Source organism: Acipenser ruthenus, unplaced genomic scaffold (assembly GCF_902713425.1).
Source record: "Acipenser ruthenus unplaced genomic scaffold, fAciRut3.2 maternal haplotype, whole genome shotgun sequence".
NCBI classification, from domain to species: Eukaryota; Metazoa; Chordata; class Actinopteri; order Acipenseriformes; family Acipenseridae; genus Acipenser; species Acipenser ruthenus.
Window position 1 is genome coordinate 36102 of NW_026708597.1, and position 8154 is coordinate 44255.

Below are 8154 nucleotides of genomic sequence, written 5' to 3' on the forward strand. Positions count from 1 at the left end.
ACTTCCTCCTTTCAGTGCGTGTCTCTTAGGGGCTCAGTGGTGCAGACAGACAGATATTCACAAACTTCTCATGCCTTTTACCAGTGGAGGCCAGGTTTCACCCTGCTACCCATAGAAAATACTACAGTGCTGTCCAGAAACACTATAGTGTCATACAGACCTGAATCAATTACAATTGTAATTGTGTAATTCATATAAAAACACTACAGTACTGTCCAAAACACTATAGTGTCATATGTAACTTTTTTTTTATCAACTCAAAAACAGAACACACTTCTCCTTTTTTGCTGGAAGCAGTTAGCTCTGCTTTGCGTTCATTTCTGAGAAGGAATACGTGTCTGTGGTTAGTGAGAGGAAGTGAAGGCAGGCAGGGTTTAAATTGAGCCTGAATACTGGAATGCAGCCCTGCACCCCCTGTTAAACTGGCAAGAGGGGATTCTGAAAAGGGGAGCTGAGCTGCTTAATACCAAACATGCTCTCAATCATCTTTAGATGAGGGATCTGCTCTGCAGAGAGACTAGGTTCCAGTGGTAGAGTTCATGCTATCCCAGCTCTGGATTAAAAACCTCCAGGCGTTGCCAACCCAGCAGCTTCATGAGCACCAAAAATAAAGTGTAGAAATATAAACTGAACGTTTATTTTAGTATCAGGGCCTTTGCATAATGAGGAAGTTTCAATGTCGGATGGCCTTTGTTTAACTGTCCCTGCAAGTACTGTCCCCTCTCCAATGTCAAGATGACTTGTGTCTGTCAGCACAAGCACAGCAGTGATGCTCTTTTCAGGCTCTTCTATCTGGCCCTACCCCTGTTCATTCTTTAACATATATTATTAAATGGATAGAAACAACTGGCGAAAATAATCGATTCTCCCCAGCCATTAGATATCTGGTGATAACACAACAGTGCGGAACTTCTTTCTGTGAAGCGCGTAAATAAAATCAATACACCAACTGCAACTGTACGCCTGGATAAACAAAACCCTCGAGTCAGTCAGCATGACAGCAATCCCTGAGGATTAACTACAACACCACTCGAGTCAGCATGACAGCAATCCCTGAGATTAACTACAACACCACTCGAATCAGCATGACAGCAATCCTGAGATTAACTACAACACCACTCGAATCAGCATGACAGCAATCCCTGAGATTAACTACAACACCACTCGAATCAGCATGACAGCAGTCCCCGAGATTAACTACAACACCACTCGAGTCAGCATGACAGCAATCCCTGAGATTTAACTACAACACCACTCGAGTCAGCATGACAGCAATCCCTGAGATTAACTACAACACCACTCGAGTCAGCATGACAGCAATCCCTGAGATTAACTACAACACCACTCGAGTCAGCATGACAGCAATCCCTGAGATTAACTACAACACCACTCGAGTCAGTCAGCATGACAGCAATCCTGAGATTAACTACAACACCACTCGAGTCAGCATGACAGCAATCCCTGAGATTAACTACAACACCACTCGAGTCAGTCAGCATGACAGCAATCCTGAGATTAACTACAACACCACTCGAGTCAGCATGACAGCAATCCCTGAGGTTAACTACAACACCACTTGAGTCAGTCAGCATGACAGCAATCCCTGAGATTAACTACAAAAGAAAATGTCAACATCTCGCCATACTGAGGTAAATGAAGCAGATTTAGACAACCTAGAAACGAATACAACTGAGGGAAACACCAAGCACCAGACAGAATGGGCTATGAAAGTTTTCCGTGACTGGCTAACTGAAAAGAACATTGACATTGATTTAAACAAAACGTCACAACAGCAGCAGCAGCGCCATCTACTGGACAAAACCCAGACATACACGTTGAAACAATGATCCAGTTCAATATCTACAAAGGACTGAACAAGAAACTATTATCAAAGTCCCGAAAAAGAAAATATTATACAAAACGGTTTGAAATCAATGTTTAATTGTTAATCTAACAATGTTAGTTACTGTGGAACTACTTCTCTCAGTGGAAGGGGAGACACATAACAAATATTAAAATAAAGTTTAAAGTCTTCTTCATTACCAACAACAACACACTCACAGACCAATTTAATAATAGCAATAATACACTCCAGGGTCTGTTGTTATCATGAGATATATCACCACTTCCTGGGCAGCTGAAGGACTCCACTTCATCTAGTGCCTCACAACGCACCCAAGGCGTGGCGATATTACCTCATTCCTTTGTGCTATTTTGTATTCACATTTTATAAGTACTAAACTGTAGCGGTGTGCGCAGCAAGTGGACAGCACAGTCATTTATTATAGAACAAATATAGAGAGAGGCATTCATAGATTACTTGTTTAATCATTCTGATTATGTGTTTAATATATTCAGTTTCACTCCAGGACCATGGCTATTTTCTATTAACACAACCATTGTTATAACTGATTTTAAATACACACACACACTTTATATATATATATATATATATATATATTATATATTATATATATATATATATATAGGGTTAGATGTCACAGTCCTTTGTTGTCACTGTATTGATTTAGATATCAGGTTGGATACCTCGGAATCCTTATTGAGAAGCCAGCGGAACTCCAGCGTTTCTCCGACCCAGCGAAGGAAGCGTTTGTCCCGGATAACCACTCCCGTGATGAGCGGCGCTGCCATGACAACCTATGACATCACCCACAATGCTCAGAATACTTTAATGATAATATTTTTATATAGCACCTTTCATAGGTGGCCCACCATCACAAAGCGCTTTAACAGGTTAGGCTGTGAACTGTCACTTCCAATAGGACATTGATTTAACATCTCATCCAAGGATGGAGCACAAGCAGGTTCAGTGACTTGCTCAGGGTCACACAGCGAGTCAGGCAGCGGCAGTGGTGGATGTGAACCCGTGACCTTCTAGTTACAAGGGATTTTAACCACTGAACCACACTGCCTCCTCCTCAGTCTTTTTTTTTTTGTAATACAGTATAACGTGTTATTGTTTACACAAAATAACATCAATAAGATTATCAGCTCAGCTGCTAGTGTGTACTAAACACAAGCTCAAATATCAGTGAATAGATACAGAGACAAGCCGTGGCACCAGCAAGAGGTTCAAATGAGAGCGTCAATTAAAGTTTAAATAAATAAATAATAAAATAAATTACGACTGAAACAAAAATACATGTGGGTATATTTTAATCAAAAGTCCACACATCAATAATTCTGAGTATTTATCCAAATAATCTCACAGCGAATTCTTTCCAAATGATCATTTCTGTTCTCCCCCGAGTGGTAAGTAATGTGGCGTTATAGTTTCTTAACACATGTAGCGTTTCACGCAGTAAGCAGAAGAGAAGGAGACAACACTCTGCTTTCAGTTCAAACCTTATTTAAGATGCTATCTCTCAGCACACTAAAGCTCACTGCTCTACATGCTTCGCAGCTTAACCTGGAACAACAACAAACACTGCGTGCAACGCCCCTTTTATAACTTAGCTCCGCCCCTTTATGCTAATCGTGTGCCGGAGCGAACAGCTATCCCATTGGTCTCCAGCCGCACACCAGGACCAATGGGCACACACACTAACAGTCAATGACAGGGAGCAGGGCGCACCGTGCGTGCAGGACAGCTCGCACAGCCACAGAGACAGAGCGAACCCGCAGCTACAGGGAATACAGACGAGGGGAGGAACACAATACAGCGGTAATAACAGCACCCAGACAGGGGAGACAAGAGCGAATACACAACACGAAACACAAACACACGGACCGCTCCAACACTACTGGATTTTACAAATCACCTATGCGAGTCTGCACCTCAAACACTCTGAAATATCATTTTACATTAATACGGCAGTTAGTATGTAAATCCATTTCTAAAACGGGTCGCATTTTGTAATTTAAATACGTATGAGCTACCAAAACGTATTTTTGTTTCATGTCGTTATTAATGTATTTATTTATTATTTGGTTAAACTGTAATCCAGTCTTCCATTTTAACTTCTTGAAGTTACCCACAGTGTGTCTATGTATGAATTACTGAAGAGTAATATTGAGATTTGATTACACTAGCAGATCAACTGATAATGTATGGATGTTATTTTGAGAAAACAATAACATATTAATATTAACAACATTTTATAAACACACTACAACGTTTTATAAATAAATAAATTATACACCAGACTGTAGCACATTCGTTTGTCTTAATATCATAACAAATATACTATTAAATACGTACCTTCTTTATTTGTTGGAAAACGGTCTGGAACTGAAGTAAAGTGCTTTTTTAATACAGTGCTTTTGAGTATTTAAAATATGGTTATCTTCAAATTAAAATGTCAGCAACGGTGTGTTAATTAAACGAAGCGCCTGACGCCGCTCGGAACTTTGGCATTTTTAAATCCTAACGGTCTCTGCTCAGCGGAGTGGAATGTTCAGGAGCCGGTTGCCTAGCAGCGTCTCCGCCTCCTTCTCTGCCCCGCCCCCTCTCTCCCTCTCTCGTTGCTCCAGCTAGGAGTTCACATTCAGCTTCCTTAGATTATATAGCGCCATTCTTTACTAACTTTTACAATGAGCTTATTGGAGGCTTCGTGTTTTTTAAGATGGTTCAGGTGCAGTCCGGGCACACTGACTGGAGCATCATTACAGTATACCGCACTGCGCTCGGGTTTTGTGTGGAGGCTGATACACAAAATAATGAACGACTGGTAAAGAAATCACATGGATTGCTTTTGAATGCTAAATATGTATCTGGTATTCTAAGTATTATCTACAATTAATATTCAGCTATTATTTATTAATTTATTTATTTATTTATTTCTTAGCGAAGACGAAAAAAAAATAGCAAGTATATTAAATGATTACTTTTCACAAAGGAGGACACGGACAACATGCCCCACATGTCGACCTGTTCCTATCCAATTTTAAATAACTTTAGCAGAACATAAGAAAGTTTCCAAACGAGAGGAGGCCCCATTCAGCCCATGTTGCTTGTTTGGTTGTTAGTAGCTTATTGATCCCAGAATCTCATCAAGCAGCTTCTTGAAGGATCTCAGGGTGTCAGCTTCAACAACATTACTGGGGAGTTGGTTCAGACCCTCACAATTCTCTGTGTAAAAAAAGTGTCTCCTATTTTCTGTTCTGAATGCCCCTTTATCTAATCTCCATTTGTGACCACTGGTCTTTGTTTGTTTTTGCAGGTTGAAAAAGTCCCCTGGGTTGACATTGTCTATACCTTTTAGGATTTTGAATGTTTGAAATCAGATCGCCGCGTAGTCTTCTCTGTTCAAGACTGAATAGATTCAATTCTTTTAGCCTGTCTGCATATGACATGCCTTTTAAACCTGGGATAATTCTGGTTGCTCTTCTTTGCACTCTTTCTAGAGCAGCAATATCCTTTTGTTGAAGTGTTAAAGGGACTAGGAGCTCTTAAAATAAACAAATCCCCTGGGCTGGATGAGATCCTCCCAATAGTACTCAAAGAAATGAAAGAAGTTATTTACAAACCACTAACCAAGATCATGCAACAGTCTCTTGACACAGGGGTTGTACCGACAGACTGGAAAATAGCAAACGTAATACCGATCCACAAAAAGGGAGTGTAACACAGCAGGGAGGGGTGTGGTTGTGTTAAAGCTTTTGTTTTGTTACAGGTAAACGGCGGAAACGTCCTGTTATAGGTTAGGTTCTGTGTGTTCTAGTTAGTGCTCGTATAGAGCTAGGTGCTTTCTGTTTTGTTTTGTGAATTAACTCAATTTCTGGTGTCCTGGGTCGGTGTTTTAAAGGGGGCACGAACCCGAGGACTTTTTCAACCTGAAAAATGAAAAAGGACCAGGGGTCACAAATGGAGTTTAGATAAAGGGGCATTCAGAACAGAAAATAGGAGGCACTTTTTAACACAGAGACTAGCAGTCAGCTGTGCACACACTAAAATTAACCATCACAGACTAGCAGCTCTGCACACACTAGAACCACCATCACAGACTAGCAGCTCTGCACACACTAGAACCAACCATCACAGACTAGCAGCTCTGCACACACTAGAATCAACCATCACAGACTAGCAGCTCTGCACACACTAGAATCAACCATCACAGACTAGCAGCTCTGCACACTCCTATAACACTGCATAAGGTCAAAGAACGCCACATAAACTACAGCCAGGGAACTTCTGTGGGATAGACATGAGTAGGATCGCGCTAAGTGATGTTTCAAACCCCCGTAAGAGTCTGTGCTCGCGTGGTTAAAGACAAGGGCTTGTAGGGAAATAAGCATCACACATGGTTATATTTTTGAATTTTTAATTGTCAAACAGCAAGTTAGAGATCATGTACATTTTCTTTACTTTTTTTTTGTTTAAACAGCTTCAGTGGTTTCATATATATCAACACACTAAATCGCAGAGTCAGCTCTGAATACAACATCTTTATATTCCCCTGTGTGATCGAGTGAAATCTGCTCTGCAGCGCACTCCAGCACCCACACAGCTCCCTTACCTGGAGACTGCAGGGCAATTGCTGTACAAAGGCTGTTTTATCAGTCACTGTTGTGGATTAAAATAGTATTGGTTTAAGAATAAATAATTAAACTCACATGGGGAGGTGTCGGGTCGCGGGGCTTCCTGTGCTGTAAACCTGGTCGTCATGGAGACGGGCAGAAACGCAGCTCTCGCTATTCCTTATACAATGCTTGCCATCGTGTGGCCATTTACTAGAAACTGTTTGTTGTAATTTATATCTATCTATCCAGCAGTTGCTTTTGAAATGACTGATTAACCTTAACCCCTGGGCAAGAATAGAAATTTCAGATACATTCTTAAATACAGCAAACAGAATATTACAGGATAACCAGGAGAGTACTGTGTGTGATAAATAATAAGGTTTTCTGTAATTGCTCTTATTTGAAATCATTCTCATGTATTTATCATACTACTGCCTGTTCTTACTGGACTCATATAAGCAAATAGTTACTATCAGGTTTAGCTGCTCTTGGTCGAATTCACTCTTATAATTTACTGTGTGCTTTATTATTTTGCTCTTACTTGAATTGATCTTATTGTACTTTCATAGCTGCTCTTATCTGTATTATGATATTCTGTAATGTGATCTTTTATAACGTGATCCTTTGTACTGTGATAACTTGTAACAATTGTAAATCGCCCTGGATCAGGGCGTCTGCTAAGAAATCGATTAATCAATCAATCAATCCATCCATCAATAAATAATAAAGTAATTGCTGATTTCACTACCTGTACTATCATTGCAAACAGCAGAGGGCACCAGCAACCGCGTGTCACTGAGCTGTGTTCAGATAAAAACATTTTAAAAAAAGTTTTTAGAACCAATTGTTCTACTAAATGGCCACACGATGGCAGCATTGGATAAGAATAGCGAGAGTTAAATTCAGCGCCCTCTTGTCAGCGCCGCATCTGCACGCCATGTAAAAACCTTCTATTGGTTTTAATTTAATTTAATTTCTCAAGACTCAGGTTTCAAAAATGAATCTATTTGTACATAAATTAACACAGCAGTGTTGTTTCTTGTTGCATCTAAATCAATAGCTTTTATGTCTTTTTATTGGTCAAACAGCATAACAGGGAGTAGAGATTACGTAGATTTTGTTTAAAAATGTTGGTTAGTTTGAAGGAATACATTATATATCAAAACATATCATTTATAGGTAAAGAAACTAAATCTTCCTTAAATACACTTTACTTGCACTTATCTGCTCCTTATTTGTCTGATTTAATCCTGTACTTTACAGAGTACTGTACTGTAATCGTGCCACAAGTGTTATTTCACATTTAATTGTATCTGATGTAACCATCACTGACAGCTGTTATCTGCTCTGATATTGATTCGTATTTTGTAATATGCCTTGTACTTACTAGAACCGAAGTCATTGTATTTTATCTTGCTCTTAATTGTATTATTACTTGTACTGTGATTCTTGAAATGTATTTTTTGTTTACGCCTGTAAGATGCCCTGGATAAGGGTGTCTGCTAAGAAATAATAATAATAATAATAATAATAATAATAATATAATAATAATAATAATAATAATAAAAACATGAAGATCTTATTCTGGTTTCTTGCCCTGCACTGACAACACTTAAATAAATAATACATCTCTAATAAAAACATATTGTGAAAAAGGATGATTAAAATCTA